This window comes from Pongo abelii, chromosome 15 (assembly GCF_028885655.2).
Source record: "Pongo abelii isolate AG06213 chromosome 15, NHGRI_mPonAbe1-v2.0_pri, whole genome shotgun sequence".
In the NCBI taxonomy this organism is placed as follows: Eukaryota; Metazoa; Chordata; class Mammalia; order Primates; family Hominidae; genus Pongo; species Pongo abelii.
Window position 1 is genome coordinate 69,909,280 of NC_072000.2, and position 25,971 is coordinate 69,935,250.

The 25,971-nt window shown below is 40.7% G+C and overlaps 1 long non-coding RNA gene across 2 annotated transcripts in view; it reads left to right on the forward strand.

Moving 5' to 3' along the window:
- Positions 1 to 348: 348 nt before the first annotated feature.
- The window catches only part of LOC134760086 (uncharacterized), a 44,591-nt gene continuing 18,968 nt past the window's right edge, over positions 349 to 25,971 (forward strand). For both annotated transcript variants that reach the window (XR_010136986.1, XR_010136987.1), the window contains exon 1: positions 349 to 25,931. This is a non-coding gene — a long non-coding RNA (uncharacterized LOC134760086). The remainder of the gene's footprint in view (positions 25,932 to 25,971) is intronic.

A 25,971-nucleotide genomic window follows, 5' to 3' on the forward strand; every position in this document is an offset into this window, starting at 1 on the left:
TGGTAAATTTGACATCTGGATAATCTTAGAATTGGTCTCCATTGTTCCTCTTTACAGAATGGTCAGATTTTGCGGGGAGGTCCCTCATATATTGAGTGATTTAGATTGTGTCCTGGACATTGTAATGTTTATGTTGTAGATTCTGTTATATTGCTCTGAAAAGTGCTGTGATATATACATATACACACATATATATGTGTGTATATATTTTTTTGTATATATATATTTTTGTGTGTGTATATATATACACACAAAAATATGTATATACAAATATATATATACAGCATTTGTGTATTACATTTGTGTGTATATATATATACACACAAAAAAATATATATATACAAAATATATATATACACACAAAAATATATATATATATAGTGTGTGTGTGTGTGTATATATATATATATTGCTGGTGTTAGCAGGCATTTAACTTTATTGGACTCAAATTGTAAACTGTCTTGGGCAGCAGCTGAAAATCTCAATTCAGTTAGCTGGAGTCTATGCCGCACATAGTTCAAGGCTCAGCCAGAGAGCTGGGTAGAATTTATGCACAGAATTTGTGGTGCTTTTTCTTTGGCTCTCTTTCTTCTGAGATTCCCCCCTCATTTTCCAGCAGCTGTGGTTGCACTGATTCTTAGACCAGAAAAACTGCAGTTTTCTTTCAGCCCAAAAGCTGTACAATGGGAAACTCACTTTGTGCCATTCCCTTCTTTAAAGTTTCAATCTCTTTTCAGAACTTGCCTGTTTTTATTGTCTCCTGCCCTCATGTATTTTTTGTATTTTATTGAGAGTTTATGGTTGTTATTCGTTGGAATATTGGTTCAGTGGGTGCTTACTCCACCATTAACTTAAAATGAGAAAACAGCAGGGGAGAGGAGAGGTTTAGTCTTGTGAAACCCCTGTTGAGACTCTGGCCTCAATAGCCAAGTAGCCAGTAGCCTTACGTAAGAAGATGAAGAAGTAACCAAACTGTTAAACCTGCACTTGTGAAGGGCTAATGAATACTGTTGACCACATCTTTCTGAATAGCCTTTGTAATCATCATATACATGATGGTGATTCATTCAATACATGTTGCCAAGTTGAGAAGGCTGACATTTTTCTTACCACTATTGTAATTTCTCCATAAAGCCCTGGTACTTAAAAAATCCTGCATGATTTTGAATTGAGTGGCCAGTGCTAGGTTAGGATTTGGGTCTTTTCCTTGTTGAAAGACCTATTTCTGAGAGACTTGCCTGGAATTAAATTATTAGCATGGGCTCATTGAATGTAGGTAACAAAATCCTGCTTATTAATGACAAAGCAGTGATCTCACCAAGGCTTTCCTAGTTCTTCCACTCAAGTCTGATTTAGTGCTCAGCTGGGCACTTAACGAATTCATGCCTGTTGTGAAAGCCCTAATCCAGGATTTCATTGTACCTAAATGAATAAGAGACTAGTTCCTTTTCTGTTGAAGCTTCAGGTTGTTGTTGTTGTTGTTATATAGAGCCAATCCTGTTTACTGGGTTCCCTCTTCGTAAAGTTGAGAAGATGAACAGCCCCAGCTTCTAAGGGAGTTGAGAGTTAAAAGAGGAAAAAGAAGCACATTTTAAAAGCTACCTCATACAATGATTATTGTAATTATTATTTGGTTCTGAGAGAATACAGTCACTGTACATTCGGTGAGCAGGAAAAGTGTTGGGGTCTAAATGGTGCATCTGGAAGAGTCTCTTCTGCCTCAATGAGAGCAAATCTCTCAGGGGAAAAAGACAAGTCCCCTTTGGCCAATTGCCCGATACTTCATTTATGCTCTCAGGAGACTGTGCAGTAGGTTCCATAGACCTGCACAGAATAGACATGTGGCTTGAGGATTGGTGAAATTGACAACTTGGCTACAATACCCTAATTTATGTCAGATACAGACTGTATGGAATTTTTAAAGTGCGCTGCTCAGAAAGGAGCACAAAGAATTTGCCTCTATACTTACTGGTTCCTAGCACCAGTCTCTCTCATGGCCACATGGAAGAGCTGTTCCAGGATCACAGGCCTTGGAAAGTTTGGGCTTTGAGTTCCTGGCTAGTCTTACCTCCCTATTGACTTGCATAAGAATTTCTGGCCCAGTAAGGAAATAGAACATAGTGAGTGCAGAGGCAGAAGACCTAGTTTTCAGTTTTGTTTTTCCTCATCATAGTGCCTACAAGCACGTAATATCCCTGTATTTCAGGTTCTTTAGGGAAAAAGCAACAGTTCTCATTGAAGATCACTGACTGAAATTCAGAATATCTGGCTTCTGATTTTGATATTGTCATTAAATTGGGACAGGCCAAACAATTTTCTCAGAACTTCATTTTCTTCATAAGTGAAATGAATTGGTTGGATTTATTCAGGGTTTGCAAATTTGGTTGACTGGTTCAGTTTCACATGTCTCAAGGGAGTAGCTTCTACTCAGCCTCAGCTGATTGTTGTTCTAAGGACATAATGTGGACAGACATTTCTGTTTTTCCAGACAAGCAAAATGTAGATCTTTCTGTGCAAAATCTTCAGATTTTGAAGTATCAGCAACTAATTAAAAAATATATAAAACACTAAGGAGTCCAAATAAGTATCTGTGGCTCCTTTGGGCCCATGGCCCATTAGTTTATAACCTCTGGACTAGATTGGGAAAGCTCTTTTCTAACTTCAAGATTATATCTCTAGCTAAAAGTGGACCATTCGATCCAGCAATCCCACTACTAGGTATCTGCCCAAAGGAAAAGAAGTCATTATATGAAAAACACACTTGTACACGTACGTTTATAGCAGTTCACAATTCACAATTGCAAAGATGTAGAACCAGCTAAAGTGCCCATCGACTAATGAGTGGATAAATAAATTGTGGTATATATACACCATGGAATACTACTTAGCCATTAAAAAGAACAGAATAATGTCTTTTGCAGCAACTTGGATGGAGCTGGAGGCCATTATTCTAAGTAGCACAGGAGTGGAAAACCAAAAACGATATAGTCTCACTTAAAAGTGGGAGCTAAGTTATTCCCCTATATTGAAAGAAGGTAGGGGAATAACTTTCATCTCCTGATTCTTCAAGTTGTCGATTAGTACGGAAAGGCATACAGATTGATATAATGGACTTTAGAGACTCAGAAAGAGGAGGGTGGGAGGGGAGCTAGGGATAAAAAACTGCATATTAGGTACAATGTACACTACTTGGGTGATGAATCCACTAAAATCTCAGAATTCACCACTATATAATTCATCCATGTAACAATAAACCATTGGACCCTAAAACCTATTGAGATAAAAATTAAAGCAAATTGATATGTGTGGTAAATATAAATTATGCATCAGGTTGGTTAGTATAATAGTATAAAGAAAAAATGTAAAATATATTTTGGGTACATTGGGTTAAATAACATTATTAAAATTACCCATTAAAAATTTTTTTAAATAAAATTAAGATTATATCTCTGGAAAGGATTGGTAAGAGGGTAACAGCTGCATAATGCTTTCAAGTTCAGTTGCTGCACGTGTCCCAATTCCTCAGAAATACCTGCTTAGCTGGCTGTCATCCTGGGCTCAGAATACCCCATTCATAGCATATTCATAGCATATTCATAACAATATGCTATGAAGCTCGTAGGCTGGGCCCGTCTCAGACTTGGCCTTGAGGACCTCAAGTATGTAACAAGGGTTAGGTAACTTCTAAGTTCTCTTCCAGCCCTAAATTTCTAAGAAGGTCATGGTAGAGCCTGAGATTGTAACAAGGTCATATGTGGTACCAGGGTACAGCTGCCTGGATTAGGAACCTGGGTGGCTGGATCTGGTTGCAAGAGGAACAAGGGTCATTTTGTTAGAGCAGCTGACTATGTCTTTTCCTAGACCTCTGTTAAAATAGAGTAACTTAATTCCTGATCTAATTAACAGGCTGTTCAAACTCACCTGTTTATATTTAGAAACTCCTTTTGTTGTTGTTTTCTTTCCCACCTTTTGTTTCCTGGTAAAGTTTCATTCATAGAATCACAGCTTTGTTTGAGCTAAACTAAGAGAAGAGGGATTTGTGGGCATAAAAGCCAAGAGAAATGAGGTGTCAGTGTCTCCTTGGAGGCCAAAGAGTGGGGACGATATCCCGCTCTGGCTCAGGTCGGACTTTCCCATACCGTTCAGGAAATCAAAAGAAGTGTGAATGAGTACCCACCATGATGAGTCCCATCTAGTCTATTTCATTATTTTTTAAGTGATATTCAAAAACACTGGAATTTGTTCGCAAACATACTGCACAATTGATTGCCAGATAGTGGCGGTTCACACCACCAAGAATGAGAACATCTTACAGGTGTTAAGTTTAAAGAACAAGGGGTTTGAAATCAGCTCTAATTTCAAGTTTTGGCTTCACACCTTTTCAGCATCAACAGGTTCTAACAAGTTATGCTCTTTCCAGAAACTCCTGTTGGTAATTCAGATGACCAGAATTCTCTAAGTCAGTCATTGGGAAGCTGCGCCCACTGCTTGTTTTTGTAAGTTTTATTGAAACATAACCACACCCATTCACTTATATATTGACTGTGGCCACTTTGGGGGCTACAACAGCACACTTGAGTAGTTACCACAAAGCCTAAATGTATGGCCTACAAAGCCTAAAATATTTACTATCTGGCCTTTTGCAAAAGATGTTTGGTGGCCCCTGCTGTAAGTAGTCCTGTCTTTTAGATTCAAATTGATAATCCAGAATGGCCCAACATCACAAAACACTGACAGTCATCAGAGAAAAATTTGATAGTGGTGGTAGTATATTAGGGTCTCTGCTAATCTGTATGGTGCCTTTGTGAAAATTGGATAAAGATGCTCCTAAGACAGTTGTTGTAATCCATTGATTTTTAACAAAATCAATAAAACTCTTACTGCCATCCACCAGAAAATTGCTCAATAAATATACAAACCATCAACGTCTACAATATGAATTGCACTCCCTGTGCAACCACATGCAGGAGTTTCACTACTGTAGTGTGATCTGGTAAAAAGAACACTACTTTTTTTAGACTTAAGTTCTGCTTCCAGCTCTGAAACTGACCTGCTGATATCTTGGGCAAACTACATAATGTGCCTAGGCCTCAGTTTTTCTCACCTTTAAAATGGAGGTAGCTTCTGGTTGTTGTTTTGAGAAATAACAGGCATAAAATTGCTTTGTAAAGGCTATCAGCTCTGCAAAAGCAATCTCCAATCATGTTTTGGAAAATTTCTATAGTTCTGGAACTATAATAGGTCCTGAAGAGAATGAAATCAGTTTAAGGAGCTTACAGTCTAACTAGAAAGTTGTGCACATATGAACTGCACTAGAAAGTAGGAATCTAACATAAAAAGTTACGCACATTTTAACTAATTGGAGCACTAGTCATACTGCTTCGCACTTACTGACCTACTTTGTGTCATACCTACTAAACAATTAACAGGTGCTATCTCATGTATAATCTTCACACCAACCCTATCAGGTAGATATTATCCCCATCTTACAGATACGGAAAAAATAATAGCTGGCATTTATTCATTTACTATGTTCCAGACACTATTCTAAAGTTATTTACATATTTTAATTCATTTCATCTCCAAAATACCCTGTGAGATATGTACTATTATTCTCATTTTTCAGATGAGGAAATTTGTTCACAGAATTTAAATAAGTGCTTTCCCAACTTTTTTACATAGAAAATTCTATTTATTTGGCATTCTGGGATAAATGAGGGGATTTGGGAAATAGAGCTCAGTGAAAAATTCAGTACACCTCTATTGATAATTTGAGACGATTCAGTAGAGCATCAGGAAAGGTGTATGTGATGTCACCTCAGGTTGCTCTCTGCCAATGGGTACTAAGTGTAAAGTATACAAAATAACAGTATATTCAAGCCTCAGGGAGTCATACAATGTAATCTCAACCAGTATAATGTTGAAGAGTTATGACAATTGCTTTAAATATTGTATCATTATAAAAAATTTACAACCAACTGCATTTTATGGTACACCTTCAACCTATTTGTTGTTGGGAAGCTATGGGTTAAATTACAAGGCAAATTCAGGACTATGTGTCTCTGAAGTCTGTTCTTCCAGCCTATAAACAGTCTTTCCCTTCTGCAGTGAAAAGCCAAACTGCATGACCCAGACTCCATTTATCCTTACGGTACTGATTCTTTGAAGTTTGATCATCCAGACTCACTTTAAGGGTGACTTTTTTGTTAAGCATGGTCTTTAATCTTGTCCCCTTACCCCATTGTCAATCAGTTTTGAATCTAGCATCCCATACTTCTTTCTACTCACTCTCTACCCGTATCCACAACAGGAAATAGGTGGGCAGGTGGGCCAAGTGAAAATTCTTTGAATCGATAGCAGACTGCCCCTGGGCTCTGGAGTCATCTGCTTGGTCACACTCTCCCTGTGGACTTCTGCTTATCTGCATCCACCGGAAGGTGAGCCCTGAAAGAGTGTCCATTCCCAGCTCAGCCAGTTGTGTTTACATAGAGACACTAAATTATAATAAGTGGCTACTTAAGCTATCATTTTCCCAGCCCCGAAGTGCAGGAGGAAATCCACGTGTGATTCTGTGCACCTTCTGTGCTTAACAGGATACGTCTCAGAGCAGAAACAGTTTCCCTGTTTGTGCTTCAGAGAACGCACTGTCTCATGCAGGTTGATATTCTGTGGCTGAATTTGACATTAGAATTATTTATGTACATGAGAGCACAGTGTTTTAATATGAAGTCTGGTATTGCTTGTGTTTTACCCAGTTATGGCTTGTCTAATTCCAAGCCCACTTGCATCTGAATTTCACTCCAGGCTTCTGCAGGGTAGAGAATGCTGAAGGAAGTAGAAGGAATACACAGATGGTATTTTTTTTCATTGCTTTGTCTGGCTAGCTGAATGGCTGATGTGCTGGTGGTGATATGTGGCAGGACATCTGGGGCAAGGTCAGTGACCCATTAAGGTGTCCTGAGCTCTGATTAGAGAGAACTTGGAGCCAGAAGAGCTGTCAACAATCAGTTTCTTTTTGATTAAGATGCTGCCTCTTAACCCCTGGAGGCCATTTTACCCCCCTTCAGGAAAAGATAGAATTAAAGCCTTAGGTCATCGCTTAGTAGAAGCCCCAGGAGCTGACTAGACCAGAAAGGGCCTCTCTTAGCCTCTCTCAGCAGCTGTTCCATTATCAGTTTCCTCTACTGATGGGTAAGCTCATCGTCTGTGATACAGTGCTCCTAAACTAAAATGGCTCTCCCAGGAGCTGCTACTCGAAGAGTGAAGATGCTTAAGAAAGCTCATTAGTGAATTAGGGAGGTCAGGAAAAATAAGGTTATTAATTAGTATGGCCATTTTGGCTGTTGCAAGGATGTGTGTGTGTGTGTGTAAGAAAAGAGTTCTGTTTTGTCATTGCGATTCAGTCTGATGTATCTCAATCAGCTTTAGTCTGTGAGCTCCTCAGCTGCATCTCCTTAAAGACAAAAAGCATACCTTATTGTATTCCTAGTGCATGCACAGTGACTGGCACATAGTAAGTGGTTGAGAATGTACTGTGCTGAAATAATTACAGATTTAAAGATGCAGTGTCTCAGATTTGCTTCAAAGTAATATGAGTGGGAGGAGGAATTGAGTGTAAGTATAGATGAAACAAGATGGATCATGAGATGAAAACTTTTTAATCTGAGTGATATGTTGTAGGGATTTGTTACTGTTTTTTCTAGTTTCGCGTTTGTTCAATGTTTTCCACAATAAAAAGTTTTTTTATTAATATCTGTATTAAGTATAACAAAATGTTGAAGGATATGGCAAAGACTGGCCTAGTGCTCTCCAAACAGTCTCATCTTTTTGCTAAGCACATAGCTGGGTTGCATTTTGTAGTCAGGCCACATAATTAAAGTTCTGGCCAACAGAATGTGGACAGAACTGATATAAGCCTCTTCCAAGTGTGACCATTATTCTGAATGATCCTCTAAGCATTCTCTCTTCACTTGCCTCCAGTCTGGATGTAGGAAATCAGTGAAAAGCTCCAAGCTCCTAGGCAATGAAAGAGCCTAGATGCCTGAATGATTTCATGGAGCAGAACCATCTCTCTCTTCTACTGATGAATCTATAATAGACTATAAGGTGACTGAGATAAGCCTTTGTTGTTGTTGTTGTCATAAGTACAGTATTGAATTGCCCATAATCTTGCAAACCAGGTTTTCAGCCTACCTATTTCAGACATGGGAGGAGACTCTCAGTAGTTATTTGATGTTTTAGAGAATCCAGAGCTATAATTAAATACCTCTGAAGACGATGATAATAACAAAACTAGCATCTTTTGAATAGCCACTGTATGTCAGGCACTGTTTTAAGTGCTTTCTATATGTATTAACTAATTTCACTCTCACAACAACCCTATCAGGGAGAAACTAGTATTGTTCTAATTTTATAGAGGAAGAAACTGGGAGACTAAATAACTTGTGTAAGTCAAACAAATTTTAAGTGGCGAAGTCCAGATTCAGATCCAGGAAGTTTGCCCCCCAAGCTCTGCCTCCACCAGCCCACAATACTTCCTCAATATTTTGGACTTTGCCATGGGAGTTGAGTCCTGGCATAAAGCAATATGTGAACACATAATGTCACCTACAGAAGCAATGCTGGACTCCCATCCTAGGGAGGAGTACACAAAACGGGAAAAGGTCCAAAGTCTGCTGTTCCACTGCACCCGTAAAGGGCATTCTAGTGAGCAGAGTTTAACAATGGGATGATCCGGGATAAAACTAAGTGTCAGTGCTTCGTCCACTCTGACTGATTCTTCTTTTATTCAATTTTCTTCCACTCAACCTCGGCTTCTGCATTTGCCACAGGGGGGGAAATATTTGTCATCTGTTTTACCTGTATCTGCCACTCTTCTACACCCCCTTCCTCACCCACCCTTCATGACCCCTCTCCTGGATCCCAACCCAGAGCTTATTTCTCTCCTTTTTCAAGCAACTTAGAGCACATATTAGGGCAGAGAGTCATATCAATGCTCATAAAACCTCCAAATGACAACAGTGATTAATTACTCCCTTGCTTTTTGACCTCACTTGCCTGCTGCAGACACTACCTATCTTCAACAGCCAGGAGAGCTGAGGAGGGGCCACCACCAAGCTTTTTGCCAGTGCACTACCTAGGACAGAATTTTTCAAACTGCATTCCATGGAGAGGCTACAAGAAGCATCTGAGAAGATGGGAGAAGATACATAAGCATTGAATGAATGGGGCTCTATATCCCCCAACTCCACTTCTGTCATGGCAGTTCCGCTTTATCGGCTTCATGTTAGATTGCATTTGGAGAATTGTTCCATCCTTGAAAGAGAGAGAGAAATAAACCCCTTATTTTGGAAGATCCTTTGGATCGCCAAACCTTTGAGCCCCTTAATTTCTTGAACCTCTCAGTTTCCACCATTCCTGCCCACCAGGAGCAGAGGTAGGAAAGACCAGCCCAGCAGACACTCCCAACTCCTAACAGCCCACTTTCTAGGTTCCAGAGCCAAGGAGAATTACAGCAAAGCAGAACTCATGGATGGAGTAAGGGGCTGTGGGTTGTTGCTTCCCCCACAAGTCCTACAGTTCTGAATCTTACCTATCCTTGCATAGAGTAGATTTTTAAATGAACATGGTATGACTGGATGGATGATCCAATCTCTATTACTGTAGATCATTCTGGGGGGAGTGGGGGGATGAGACTGGCCTTAGATCTCAGAATGGCCACAATATTCATTCTTCAACATGCAGAGAGGCAATTTGGCATAGACATTAAGAATATGAGATCTAGAATCAGACTTTGGCTTCAAATCCTGGCTCTGCCACTTCAAAGTATGTGACCTTATTCTTGTAAATATGAATACCCTTGCAATGATGATAATAATGTTTCTGTCATGAGGATTAAATAAGTTAATACGTGTAAAATACTTGGTTACTTGGTGCCTGGTATGTTAGTGTCAGTAAACATTAGCAAATGTTAGCCCTCATTATTGTTGTTACCCTGTTCAAACACCTTCCTCTGACTCTTCCAAGCAGTATTCATTATTCTCCTCTGCACTTTTTAGCAGTTTGCTCAATAAAGCAGATTCTTTGAAATCAGGATACATAGATATCATAAATTCAGTCCTTACTCCCATCATAGCACTTGTGGTTACATATCTGTCTCTCCCTCTTAACACCTGGTTCCTTGGGGAAATATTCCATATTTTATTCATCTTTCTATCCCAAAGACCTGGTATATTATAAGTGCTCACTGCAGTTTGATTGAATGAATGAGCAGCATTGGCATTTGTCTGGAGTTGGGAGACTCTTGACCATTTCCTCCTGGCCTTCCTATCTTCTTTGCATCCCAAAGCCTCAGCTCCTTTCTCTGCCCCAGCATGAGGATGAGGTGAAGAGTCTGGGCTGGGTCCAGGGCATCTCTCCTAGGCTTGGCTGTGAGGCTATGGGAATTCAGGGTGCACAGAAGAAAATAACATTTGCTGGGCTCTTTATCACACTTAATTCTCACAGCAGTTTAGTGGAGGCATATTCTTGTTGGTCCCATTTTTACACATGAAGAAACTGAGTTTAACAATTTTCGCAAGGTCACATCTGCCTAAGGTGGAATTCAAACCTGAGTCTGCCTCCTCAGCTTGTGCTCTTTCCACTCACTGGCTCCCACTGAAGCAAGCCAAGATCTGCACCCCATCCCACCTTCCTGTTCCACCCCACCTCTCTTCTCTCCTTGGTCTTATCTTTGTTCTTCCATATTAGCCTTCTACTATTATTTTCCTTCCTGAGTTGGCTTATGTATCACTTGGCCATGTCTTCTTATTAATATAACCAGAGCTTAAACATTATGCATCCCTACTGCCTCGTTTGCCAGCACGGTGCTGAGCACTTACGAGCTTTGCAATTAGACTGAGCTCAAAGGGGCCATAACATCTGCATCTTCATGGAGAAAGCTGCTTTCATAGGGAAATGGGGTGGAGAAGAAAGGATGTGAGATGGGCAGTACAAGGCAGTGTGCGGCATATGCATGGTAAAGGAGGGACCGAGGTGGGGAGCAGAGTAAAAACACTACCAGGAGCTACTCCCTTGCTGCTTAGCCTTAATTCAACATTGCCCTGCTTGTGACTTGGAGCTATGAGCCTCCAGGAAAATCCTCAGGTTATTTCTAACAGAACCCCCTTCCATCTTATTCCTATGGCTAATATCAACAACAGCATCAGTAGTAACCCTTCACTTACTGAGAACCTACTATGTGCTTTACACACATTTAATCTCATTTAATCCGTGCAACAATCCCATGAGTTAGATGCTAATATACTCCATTTTATAGATAAGGAAGCTATACTTTGGAGAGTTTAAGTAACTGTTCAAGCTCACACAACTAGCAAGTGACATAACAAAGAGAAATGGTAGAAAGGCCTGAAAAGGAAGAGGAGTTGGAGTGAGGGGCAATTGACATCAGAGTAGGCCTCTTTAAGCTGCTCCTGTTTGAGCAGCTGCCCAAGTGAGCTGGCAGAGTACGGGAACAACTGAAAACCCCCCTCCCAGCAGCTCACCTCATGGCCTACCTGGGAAAGAAGGATCCCTGGGCCCCAAAGGTTGACGCTCTCATCTCTTCAAAGGAGACTTCCAAACTAGCAGAGGTTGTTCAGGGACCAGGGGCACTTTATCCTCAGGAAGAAGATAAAGACCATCATGCTTTATACTTCGTGGACCAAGACACTTTACCTTTCCAGTGGACACCACAAGAGCACCTCTAAAACGATGTCTGCCCAGCTGATTGATTGTTCTCTCCTAAGACTGTTGTTTTCTATCAGCTTTCTCCCGTCTTTTCCTTCTTTAGCCTCTCATTTCAATCTTGTGGCTTCGTGGGCCCAAGTCTTTGAAATCAATTTGGAGCCCCTCTAACAAGTGTTGCAAGACAGTTCCCTCTGAGTTGTGACACAAGGCCAATTCTTAACCAGGCTATCGGATTTTATTTGTTCATATTTTTTTTCTCTTAAATTTTAGGCTGTCTGAAATTTTGTCAGTTACCCTGAGGTGGTCCCTCCTTCTAAGGGTCTCCCGGAACCCAACACTGGTCTAATTCAGAGATTTGGGCTAAGCCGTGTAGCTCAGGAAAGCCTATCCCAAGCATCTTGCGGAAGCAGCCCTCAATAAAAAAGTAAAAAGCATTGATAGAACAATTGGCCTTTTTTTTTCATGCTTAAAACCTTAATAGATTGATGTGGTTAAATAATGCAGAGCCAAGTATTAATAAGTCTGTAGGTGAGACAGGTTATGCTCAGTGGCTCAGAGCTTCTCCCACCATTCCCCTCCTTTTCTTCTCTCTCCCTTGTTTCTCTTTCTTTCGATACAAACAAGTTGGTAATTGGCAATTCCCATTGCCAGTGTATATGCTCAGTGAGCAGCAAAGTAGTGCTCATTGGATTCTTTCTGTGATGTTATTAAGGAACACAGTGGTAGCTGGAAGGACCTTAGAAACTATTTATTCAACAAATACTGTGCACGTATTATTTTCCAGACACTGTTCTGAGTCTTAAAGCAGAAGACCAAAAAAGTTTCTACCTTCATGGAGCTTATGATCAAGTAGGGAGACAGACAACGAATAAATCTATGAAATTTACAGTATCTGAAACAATAAGAATTGCTAATGAGACAGAAGAGTATAAAGAGTGCTACCACGGGTTAATATTTTAAATAGGGTGGTCAGAGAAGCCCTCTCTTAGAAGGTGGCATGTTAGCAAAGAGCTGAAGGAGACGAGGGTGAGGAATATAGCTAGCTAGGGGAAGAGCATTACATGCAGAGGGAACAGCAAACACAAAGGACCTGAGGCAGGAGCATGGCTGTTCAGAGAATAGCAAGGAGGCTGGTGTGACCAGAAAGGAGAGAAGCAGGAGACAAGGTGAGAGGTCATGAAGGTCTGGATAGTATAGAGCCTTGCAGACCATCATTAGGACTTAACCTAAATGAAATGAGAAGTTTTTGAATGGTTTGGAGCAGTGGATTGACATAATCTGACTTATGTAATAAAAGTGATTATGCTGGTGACTGCCTTGAGAATAACTTAGAGGTAAACACAGGGGGACTAGTTAGGAGATACTGTACTCATCTGGAGGGGTGATAAAGCTTAAGTATTAAGAGCAGAGTCCCTGAAGCCAGACGGCCTGGATTCAAATCTCAGCTATGCCCTTACTAGCAGCATCATCTTGGGCAAACATCATAACCAATCTCTGTGTGTCTGTTTCTTCATCTGTTGAATGGAGAAAATAATTGTACCCACCTCATGGGGTTTTTGTAATGATTTAATGAGTTAACAAATGTGAAATACTTAGAACACAGGGTTGTTGTGAGGGGTTGAAACACTTAGACTAGTACATAGCAAAGACTGTTTGTGTGTTTGGTGTTATTATTATCGTTATTATTATTGTCTGAATAAGAGATGATAGTGAGTCAGGCCAGAGCAGTAATAGTGGGAGAAAAGTGGTCATATTTGAGGAAAAGTGGTCATATTTGAGGAATGTTTTGAAGGTAGAGCCAATAGGATTTGCTGACAGATTTGATGTGTGGAATGAAAAGAGAGGGGTCTAAATGCACCACATTCATATTACAGTTGAGGAAACTGAGCACAGCTAAGGCCACCATTGTAGCAAATAAGTTTTAAGGAGTACTTGTTGCTAAACATGAACGGAAATCAAAATTAAAGAACAAGGCCACTCATGGTCTAACTTACAAATCCCTATGTAATCCACTATTTTCATTTTAATATATTCCCTTCAGTTCCTATCTTTATGCATGCATGATTTTTTAAAATCTACTTCATTTTTCAGCTTTATTGAGGTAGAATTAACGAATAAAAAATTGTATATATTTAAGGCTGACTAATATTCCATTGTGTATGTATTTTTTATATATACCACATTTTCTTTTACCATTTACTTACGTTGATTCCATATCTTGGCTATTGTGAATAATGCTGCTGTGAATTTCTGCACAGCAAAGGAAACAATCAACAAAATGAACAAAATGAAAAGCCAACCTATGGAGTGGGAGAAAATATTTGCAAACCATGAATCTGACAGAGAGCTAATATCCAAAATACATAAGAAACTCATATGACTCAATAGTCAAAAAACAAATGGCCCGATTTAAAAATGGACACAGGACGTTTTCCAAACAAGACATACAAATGGACAACAGATATATGAAAAGGTTCTCAACATCACTAATCGTCAGGGAAATGCAAATCAAAACCACAATGAGATATCATCTCACACCTTTTAAGGGGACTGTGATCAAAAAAAGTAAACCATAAGTGTTGGTGTAGATGTGGAGAAAAGGAAACCCTTGTACACTGGGAATGTAAATTGGTACAGCAATTATGGAAAACAGTATGGAGGTTCCTCAAAAGATTAAAAATAGAACCACCATATAATCTAGCAATCCCATTTCTAGGTATATTTCCAAAGGAAATGAAATCAATATCTTGAGATATCAGCATTCTCATGATCATTGCAGCATTATTCATATCATGCGTGATTTGTAAGTAATTATAATTGCATCAACATAATGTTATATTCTACAAAAGATAAATATGTGGCATTTCTTGACTCTAGCAAGGGCTCATTGGTTAAATGTTAAAGAAATTAATGTGATTAATACCATTTATACTCCAGGATATAAGCAGGGCACAGAATTCCCCATTTTGAGATGAAAAAGCATACAATCCTTTTATCAAGTGAGCCCATATAGATTGGTAAGTACATCACATCTTAAGGAGATCACAGTCTTAGGGGGCAGATCAAATCACTGTAATTGAGGGTTATACTGGATATATATATATATGTACAAGTTACCTTGAAAGCACCATGGAACATACACTTAACTCTGCTTATAGAAATAGGGAGGCTTCCAAAGAGAAGAGACATCTAAACAGATGAAGCTTATTTTCCACACCTTTTATTTTATTTTATTTTTAAGTTCCAGGGTACATGTGCAGGACGTGCAGGTTAGTTGTTTAGGTAAACATGTGCCATAGTGGTTTGCTGTAGCTATCAACCCATCACTTAAATATTAAGCCTAGCATGCATTAGCTATTTTTCCTGATACTCTCCCTCTCTCCACACCACTGCCCCCACCAACAGGCCCCAGTGTGTGTTGTTTCCCTCCCTGTGTCCGTGTGTTCTCATTATTCAGCTCTTATGAGTAAGAACACGCAGTGTTCGTTTTTCTGTTCCTGTGTTAGTTTGCTGAGGATAATGGCTTCCAGCTCCATCCATGTCCCTGCAAAGGACATGATCTCATTCCTTTTTATGGCAGCATAGTATTCCATGGTGTACATGTACTACATTTTCTTTATCCAGTCTATCACTAATGGGCATTTGGGTTGATTCCATGTCTTTGCTATTGTGAATAATGCTGCAATGAACATATGTGTGCATGTATCTTTATAATAGAATGATTAATATTCCTTTGGGTATATAGCCAGTAGTGGGATTGCTGGGTCAAATGGTATTTCTGGATCTATGTCTCTGAGGAATCTCCACACTGTCTTCCACAGTAGTTGAACAAATTTACATTCCCAACAACAGTGTAAAAGCATTCCTGTCTCTCCACAGCCTCTCCAGCATCTGTTGTTTCTTGATTTTTTAGTAATTGCCATTCTGATTGGTGTGAGATGGTATCTCATTGTGGTTTTGATTTGCATTTCTCTAATGATCAGTGATGTTGAGCTTTTTTTTTTCATATGTTTGTTGGCCACATAAATGTCTCCTTTTGAGAAGTACCTGTTCATGTCCTTAGCCCACTTTTTAATGGGTTTTTTTTTTTTCTTGTAAACTTGTTTAAGTTCCTTGTAGACTCTGGAAATTAGACCTTTGTCAGATGGATAGGTTGCAAAAATTTTCTCCCATTTTGTAGGTTGTCTCTTTGCTCTGATGACAGTTTTTTTTTTTTTGCTGTGCAGAGCTTTGTAGTTTAATTAGATCCCATTGGTCAATTTTTGCTTTTGTTGCAATTGCTTTTGATGTTTTCATGATTAAATCTTTGCCTGTGCATATGTCCTCGATGGTATTGGCTAGATTTTCTTCTAGGGTTTTTATAATTTTGGGTTTTACATGTAAGTCTTTAATCCATCTTGAGTTAATTATTGTATAAGGTGTAAGGAAGTGGTCCAGTTTTTGTTTTCTGTATATGGCTAGCCAGTTCTCCCACCAACATTTATTAAATGGGGAATCTTTTCCCTATTGCTTGTGTTTGTCAGGTTTGTTGAAGATCAGATTGTTGTAGATGTGCGGTCTTATTTCTGAGTTATCTATTCTGTTCCATTGGTCCATGTGTCTGTTTTTGTACCAGCACCAGCTGTTTTGTACCAGTACCATGATAAATAGTCCAGCAAAGATGACCTCCCCCAAGTCTTATCTGTGAGAAGAAAGGCTTGCACAGCTCTGGTAACATTGAGCTTTACTTACCCCACCTCTAGGAAGCTGTCATATTCACTTGAAACATCTTCCTGCAGGAGCAGTGCAACAATACTTTGAAAATTTCCATTCAATCACATCTTAAAAACCCACCATTGAGTAAGCAGGCCCAGGTAGTGTGGGGTAGTGGAAAGAACTCCAGTTTTGGGGGCAGACATACTGAGTGCTAATCTCAGCTATACTCCTTATTAGCCATGTGAACTTAAGCAGTTATTTAATCCTTCTGGGAAAAAGTGATTATAAAATAATCAGAGCTATATAAAATATGTATAAAAGAATGTTCATAACAGTATTTTAAAATACCAAGTTCATTTAAAAATTGTGATGCATCCATATGAAACAATATCATGCACCCTCTTAAAATTACCTTGTGGAAGAATAGCATTGACATGGGAAGATGTTCATGATATGGGGAGAAATGAGAAAAACAAGTTAAAAGAGAGTATGAACACTGCAATTCAGTTTTTATAAAAACAACTATAAAACTATAAAAAGACTACACCAAAATGTTGACAATAGTTATTTCTGAGGGTAATGGGAATTAAAAGTGGTTTTTTGCAAATGTGTATGATTTGCTGCATTGTATGTTACTTTTGTGAGTTTAAAAAAATTATATACAAATAAAAGCACCTGATAAGATTATTAACAGAAGTAAACTAGACAACATATGTGAAGTACCTAATACACTTTTAATAAATGATAGTTCCTTTCCCCAATCACTTAAAAATAATTTTACTTCATTTTGTATTTTGAGTACATAATAGTCACATTCAATTTTTTTTTGAGGTGGAGTCTCGTTCTTGTCACCCAGGCTGGAGTGCAGTGGCGTGATCTCGGCTCACTGCAACTTCCGCCTCCCGGGTTCAAGTGATTCTCCTGCCTTAGCCTCCCGAGTAGCTGGGACTACAGGCATGTGCCACCACGCCTGGCTAATTTTTTGTATGTTTAGTAGAGACGGCATTTCTCCGTGTTAGCCAGGATGGTCTCGATCTCCTGACCTCGTGATCCGCCAGCCTCGGCCTCCGAAAGTGCTGGGATTACAGGCGTGAGCCACCATGCCTGGCCACATTCAAAATTTTTTAAATATAAAAGTGAAAGTTCTCCCTCCTGCCTCAGACCTCCAGCCACTCACTTCATTTTCCCACAGGCAACCAATGTTATTAGCTTCTTAACATATCTTTTAGAGAAAATGTGTGCCTATATAAGCAAACATGTAGTTATGTATTCTTTTACTTCCTTTTTTACATAGATGGTAGTACAGCATATTATACTACCTTTTATGCCCCTTTGTATTTTTCTTTTATACTCCTTTTTTGGTGATCTTTCTGTGTCAGAATATACAGAATTAGAATAAATAGCTGAACCATCATTTACTTAACCAGCCTCCTATTAGTAGACATTTAAGCCCAGTCATAGTGAAGGTAGCCTCAGATACAAGGATGACTTGTACTTTAGGGATGACTTGTACTTTAGGAATGACTTCTCTGTCCCTGATCTCTTCCGGACCTGCAATCATCACCCTCTCCATAGGCTCCAGTCATATCTAGGCCTCAGCTTCTGAGGCTGAGGGGCTCCAAGAGACCAGGGTGAGCTCAAACCCATACCTATTTATTTTTACCCATTTTGTTGGCAGTGACTGGGTCTGCTATGGTTCCAAAGATAACCTTGTGAAAGTTCTAAGAGCCGATAAGCCGTGTGCCACGTGTTTAGTGATGTTCCCTCTATGAGGCTCTCTTTCTCTATCACTGTTTACTTCTGCACTGTTTTCTGCCCCCAGTCTTTTCTCTGGAGAAGTCAGTGCCCCGTGAATCCCAGAGTTCCCTCTCCTGCCTGAATCCTTTCCTCATCCTCTTTCCCATCTTGGAAGACCTGGAAACATAAGGACCACGTTGTTGTCCTCTAACCTCACCTGGGTGACAAATGGAGTGTGGTGACAATGAGAAACCAGACCTGAAGGTGCAATGGTGACACGGATGGGGTGGTAGATGGATCTTCTGGGTGCTGACAGATGATTAGGAATACTGATGTGGGGATTAGCTGAGGAGAGCTTACCCTACAGTAAGTCTTCTGGATGGAGAATCTCTTTGGTGGTAGTTAAGGAAAAGTAGTTAGGACCTAAGCCAATAAGAATGACTTAATTTCTATCCTTATATTAAGTCTGTAAAGAAAGACTCTTTTGAGTAATTGGCTAATTTCTTAATTAAACTGATATGGATTGAATACCTATTACTTGCAAAGCATTCTATTGGATGGTTCTGCAGTCTCTGTTTTATCGTTTTACACATTGTGGTTTTGCCTCTCTTGCTGGGGTCACTATTTCATGCAGACCCTTTCATTGCTATTGCCACAAACTTTTGTGGTCTTTCAAGGTCTGTGAGTTTTTTTCCCTAGGGTTCAGCCTGTCAGCCAGAGGGCAAGTTCTTAAAAGTCACAGTTTAAATCAGGTAGTCACAGAAGTTGATATCTGATTAGGATGGCACATAGTACGTACTTAATCAATGCGGTCTAACTTAAACCGATCAGGGTCAATGAAAGCCCTTCTGTAAAACCACAAAGGGTGCCATGTGCCCTTACTCACTGGAGATAATGGCCTTGGGAACAATTATTAGCCTAATTTCTTTTTACTTCAATGTAGATTTGATGTCTGGTAATATATGTGTTGTACCTTTAATGGCCTTTTAATGATGAAGAGGATCAAAAGCATTTTAGATGTGAACCTGCACCATTAGTCTCCATTTCAGAAATTCACAGTAATTACTGCAGCTGCTTCTCCAAGCCCTGCAGGAGCACTGAGTTCCTGTGAGTGTATCTGCACAGTTAATCACAATCAACACAGAACCAAGTCGATGTAGGTTCCAGGGGGTGGTTGCTGAAGGTGGAGAAGGACAGAGGGAGTGACATTGGAAAGGAGTGGAGGGCTGTGATTCAGGGCCTAGTGTGTCAAAATCTCTCAGAACAGAGGTCCTTTCAGCCCTGGACATCTCATAGAGAATTCCAGATTTAGAGTGAAATATGAGTTGCTAGAATACCCTGTTGGATTCTACAAGTCATATTGGAAAAAACTAAAGATTCATAATTCTGCATACTACTGCATCACATTTATGAACATTTGGTAGGGGCAGGGAAGAGTTTGGGGCATGTGGCACAGGGTACACAGCTAGGGTAAGTAAGTGAATCTGGATAGGCAGAGTTTAGGGAAGGGAGCACACAGGGAAAGACCCAAGGGCCAATGATGCTTCCCAGGGAGGGGAGGTTAGATGGAATGGTTCAGTGTGCTGTTTATTCTTTGACTGTCCATCCCCAAGATTCATTGTCTGCCATTCTCTGTGCCACAGAGGCTGACCATTGTGGACTGCATCACCCAGGCTCTCTTACTCTGTGGCTTCCAGTTGGCTTTAACCATAGGGAGGCATTGGCAGGAGACTGAGGTAGGAGAGAGAGGTCAGGGTATTTCTTCCTCCACTCCCTTTCTGCTTAATTGTTGCAGTGCTGACAGTGGGTGTATCCCTCTACAGCCATTGTTCCTATCAGAAGGCCCTTCTTCCACGGCTCCAGCTCTTACTGGGCTCTGATAGTATGGTTCCCTCTACTTGTCCCAAGACTAGCAGTGGTATAAACTTCCTGTTTTTCTAGTCCTTGGATGCCTCAACATCTTTAATAGGTTCCAACCCTAACCCTATTCACATGGTACCTCCATTAAATTCAAAATCCCTGCTAGACATGCCTGCTGTTTCTGGGAGAACCGTGGTTGATACAATGGGTACATCAGGGACTGATGAATGTTTACCAACTCTAATTCCTTTTCCTGGACACACAGGAAGATTACATTTTCCATTCTCCCTTGCAGTAGGTTGAGGCTGTATTAGTCATAGCTAATGAGATAATAACATCTCCAAACCTGATCATGAAACCCCCTGTGCACTTGAGCCCACCCTCTTCCTTTTCCATGCTAACAGTGGAAGCCGTATGTTTAAGGTTGCAATATCTCCAGCTGGAAGAAGCTTGGATGCCTAAGTTGCTGCTTGGAGGAGAATTGCCCAACTGTGTCCAACTATGATATGAGTGAAAAATGAGACTTTATTGTGTTATGCCACTAAGATTCTGAGGGTGATTTGTTACAGCAATTAGGGTTAATTACCTTGACTAATACAATGCAGGCACTAAAGAAGAGGCCACCAAGAACATTGGAGCATCCAAGGCATAAACATAAGGAAGCACATAATCTAACTTGGGTGACACTGCAATGAGAATTAACAAAGAGCATAACATTATTGCTTTGTGCAAAGAGCAGGGATTTGGATGTCAGAGTTGAGTTTAAATCCAGGCTTCACCACTTCTAGCTATGTGATCTTGAGCAATTACTTTATCTTTTTTAGTTTTCTCATGTAAAATGGGGAAAGTAATGCCTATCTCACAAAATTCTTTTGTGGATAGATGATTTATTTATATAACATGATAACTGGTACTTGATGATATTTCCCTCCTTTTCCTCTCAGCTGTGAATTCTAAACTCAGTGCCTCCAGTGACTGGTAAGTAATTTCAATTTTGGAGGGCATTTCGCCTCTTGAGTGGTATGTTCTAATTTCTAATGGCCAAGGACAATTCATACTGTCATAAGCATCCTGGTGAGTGAATTTGAATATGACCAGGAGAGAGGGATTTTCTTTAGGGCTTGGACTTGGGCTTTCCCTCTTTCACTTCTCTACCTTCTAGGGCACCATCTTGAAATTTGGAGGTCATCTAACACATTTGTCAAGTCAAGCAAAATTAGGGCTTTAGAGTCCCAGTTCCATCCCCTACTTCGTGAGTGACTGTGGATCCTGGGACTAAAATGTCTTCTGATAAAGTAAGAAGAAAGATTCCCCATGGAAACTTTGTTCAGCATCAAGCAGGCTTATCTGTCCACTCATCCATCTATCCAGAAAATAGTTGTTTAGTGCCTAGCATTTGTGAGGAACACTTCTAGATCCTGTAGTAGATACAAAGATAGATTACACACAACTTGCCCTGAAGAGCTTACAGTCTTGCAGAAGAGAAGGTAATTTATCTTCCTAAATAATTTTAAGACAAACCAGAATATGATGATAAGCAGGGTAGGTACAAAGTGTTATGAAATTCAGAGGAAGGGAAATCCCTTCTAGCTGGAGGGATCAAGGAGCATTTGAGTAAATCTTGAAGGTGGGGCATAATTTGAACATATGGAGATGAGGGACAGATCAAACATGGAGAAGTAGGAGATGTCCATAGCGGGGAAGTGGTGGTGAGAGCACAGCTACTGAAAGTAGAGGGAAACAGTTTTAGAAGTGTCACCTGAGAACAGATTATACAGAGCCTGAATTCTAGGCCAAGACCCTTATGATGAGGGCAAGTCATCAAAGATTTCTGAGCACTGGAGTGCCATGTGCCCTGTGAAGGCTATTTGGGAAGCCGTGTGCAGCCTGCGTCAGATGCAACAGGGGATGGAGATGAGGAGGCCAGTTAGAAGAGCTGCCACCATCTATGTAAACCTTAGTGTGGGATTAAGCAAGGCCGGAGGCTGACTAGTGTAAGGAATGTGTGGGAGAGTCATTCAACAGGTATTTATTATGTATCTGTTCTATTCCCCAGTTGTGTCAGTCACTATGGGGGTGAAAACTCAAAAGTGACACAATTCTTGACTACTAGGTGCTTGGAATATGACATGAGGGATGAATCAGGCAAGGCAAAGCTTATCCTTCCTGAGCATTTGCCCTTTATGGCCTCATGGCATAAGCACAAGCTAGTTTACCCCCCACTCATCCCCCACTCAGCACCTGTGAACAGTCCCCACTTCTACCCAATACCACCAAGGATAGAGGTTTAAAGTTTTAAGGTAAGATGCAGTCTGCTGTCCATCCTTTGTTGTTTTTGTTTTCTTTCCAACTTTTATTTTAGGTTCAAGGGGTACATGTACAAGTTTGTTACATGGAAAAATTGTGTGTCCTGGGAGTTTGTTGTACAGATAATTTTGTCACCCAGGTAATCAGTATAATACCTGATAGGTAGTGTTTCAATCCTCACTCTCCTCCCACCCTTCACCCTCAAGTAAGACCCAGTGTCTATTGTTCCCTTCTTTGTGTCCCTGTGCACTCAATGTTTACCTCCCACTTGTAAGTGAGAACATGTGGTTTTTGGTTTTCTGTTCCTGTGTTAGTTTGCTTAGGATAATGGCCTCTAGCTCCATCCATGGTGCCACAAACAACATGATCTTATTCTTTTTTCTATGGCTGTATAGTATTCCATGGTGTATATGTACCATATTTTCTTTATCCAGTCCACCACTGGTGGGCAACTAGGTTAATTCCATGTCTTCGCTATTCTGAATAGTGCTGCAATGAAAATACACATGTATGTGTCTTTATGGTAGAACAATTTATATTCCTTTGGGTATATACCCAGTAATGGGACTGTTGGGTCAAATGGTAGTTCTATTTTAAGTTCTTTGAAAAATCTCCAGATTACTTTCCATGATGACTGAACTAATTTACATTTCCACCAGCAGTGTGGAATTCCCTTTCCTTTGCAGTCTCACCAGCATCTGTTATTTTTTGACTTTTGAATAATAGCCATTCTGACTTGTGTGAGATGGTATCTCATGATACTTTTGACTTGCATTTCCCTAATGATTAGTGATATTGAGGATTTTTTCATATGCTTGTTGGCTGCATGTGTGTCTTCTTTTGATAAGTGTCTGTTCATGTCCTTTGCCCGTTTTTAAATGGGGTCATTTGTTTTTTGCTTATTGATTTAAATTGCTTATAAATTCTGGATATTAGATCTTTGTCAGATGCATACATTTTCTCCCATTCTGTAGGTTGTCTGTTCATTCTGTTAACAGTTTCTCTTTCTGTCCTCCTGTTAATCCTTATTTAACAAACATTGTATAACACTTAATGTATTCCAGATATGATTTTAAAAGCTTTATAAATACAACATCATTTTATCCTTGTAGAAATCTTAATGAGGTACATATTTTTATCATTCCCATGTTATAAATGAGAAAACAGAAGCATAAAGAGATTATATAATTTTCCTAAGGTCATACAGCTAATAAGTAGAGAATCCTGGGTTTAGAACCCAAGGCGTCTGGCTCCAGAATCCTTGCGCTTTTCCACCACATTATACCACCTCTCTGCCTTGCTGCTTTCTCTTCCACCCACCTGCAATGAATCACAGCCAAAAGGGAATTATTCTTGGACTCTGCCCATCCCTGCTGAATCAGTTCTGTCTTCTTGGCTCATGATGCTGTCCAAGGTCACAGTCATGGCTGGAATGAGACTCACCGATATAGTTGATGCTGAACTTCACTGTCCCTCCTGCTGTGTAACCAATGAGAAAGTGGATGGAACAAATCAATGAATTGGAGAGGGGCAGCGGTCTTACAAAAGATGGTTCTGGGCTGGGCGTGGTGGCTTACACCTGTAATCCCAGCACTTTGGGAGGCCAAGGTGGGTGGATCACCTGAGGTCAGGAGTTCGAGAGCAGCCTGGCCAACGTGGTGAAACCCCGTCTGTACTAAAAATACAAAAAATTATCTGGGAATGGTGGCAGGTGCCTGTAATCCAGCTACTTGGGAGGCTGATGCTGGAGAATTGCTTGAACCCGGGAGGTGGAGGTTACAGTGAGCCGAGATTGCATGGCACTCCAGCCTGGGCAACAAGAGCAAAACTCTGTCTCAAAAAGAAAAGAAAAAAAAGACAGTTCTGAAACTGTGGGACTTTTCACCCTCCCTGCCAAGCTGCCAGGCTTATGCCACCACTCAGCATGCTGCTTAGGAAGAGGCAGAACGATGACCGTGCTTACAGCATGGGCTATGACTCTCACTGCCTGTGGACTCTGGGACAAGTTATTTAACTTCCCTAAGAATCAGTTAGGGAAGTTTCCCAGCCATAAAATGGGGGTATTACATAGTATTTCCCTCATAATATTATGATATCATTTCCTCATCTGTGAAATACCTTCATCTCAACACTCAATACAATGGATGGTCTCTAAGTAACATCCACCCAGCTCTACGATCCCATTAAGTGTTGGAACAATAATTCCATTAGGAGTTCAAAGGGGGAACAAATCAATGGAGATTGAAGTAATCAGAGAGGGTTTCATAGAAGAGGTGAACCTGGGAGGATCTGTGTGGGCTGAAGGGAGGAAGAAGTCACCTTCTAGCTCCTGTGTCCCATAAACTCTAATCTGACAGCTGGTGACCGTTCTGGGTCCACTCAGGCCAGACGAACATCTCTCCAGGGAGTCCCAGCCTTCCTTCTCACTCCAAGATGCCATCAGCCACACCAAGGGGACCAGCAAAGCCTCAAGCTGTGGTGTGCCCTGACTGAAACGTCACCTGCCTCAAGACCCAGCTACCCGACACAGTCTTTTTTCTGGTCAGAGGATTGCTTTCCATTTGTCATTATCAACTAAGCACTGTCCAGGTCAATGGAACCGATGTATCTCAGACTGGAGAGATTGTCTTAAAAACAGGACGGAGGCTTCTAACCAGGGTTGGGTCCCGTAGTTGCCTCTGAAGGATGATGCCCATTTGTGGGTGAAGGATACTCAAAGCACTGGGATCCCTATGCTTATCCTCATCCCCACAAAGTCCCACCAAGGAAACTGTCCTGGTCACCTGCTTGGAGAGAAACCTACCCCTTTGGATCCCACCCCTTAAAATGGCATCACCTGGTAAGTGCTGCCAGCCTCCTTGCCAAGTCCAATTTAGTGACACACAAGGCCTTGGCTGTTTTTCTAAGCCAGTGAGATTTCCAGAAATGGTTGGAAGGAAAGGAGAGAAATCAGACCCCGAGAAAATGAGACTTATGGGACCGTCATGGGGAGCCTATGGGAGGAGTTAAACCTTATGCTGTGTGGCTTTGCTGTGGCCTCAATTTTTCACTCCCAGCTCTTTTTTAGAGTCTTTCTCTACCTCCTTGAAAAGCTGTACGGTGAGGTTATTCTTCATCACAGGGGCCATCTTCCTATTACCTGTGCTAAGGGAGGTGAGATTTTTCCCTTTTCTCCTAAAGGTCAAGCTAAATTTATTCCCATATGAGGGAACCCTGCATGCCCGTCATGCACGGCAGCGGGGCTCTGAGGGATACCAAGTGGCTGCAGTAGCTCCAAGGCAGGAACCTACCTCTTCTAGGTGAGCAGCCAAGGGGGCCGCAGCTGCTTCAAGCTGAGAAATTGAGTCAGGGTGGACGTTCAGAGGCCCCTCCATAAACCCCCTAATTATCAGTTTACTGCACCCCCATCCTTTCAGTCCTCAGTTCTTCCATTAGCCTCCAGAGTCAGTTGGGAGCAGCCCAGATCATTAGTGGCAGTTCGCTGGAGCTGCACTCAGATTTTCCTGGCTAGTGTCATTTCAGGTGTGACAAGCAAAGTGTATGCCTGCATCTTTGCTTCCATTGCTACCAGAACAGACTGCAGCAGAGAATGGAGGTCTCCTTCTGTGAGTTATTTTTATATTTATTTATTTAAAAACAGGGTCT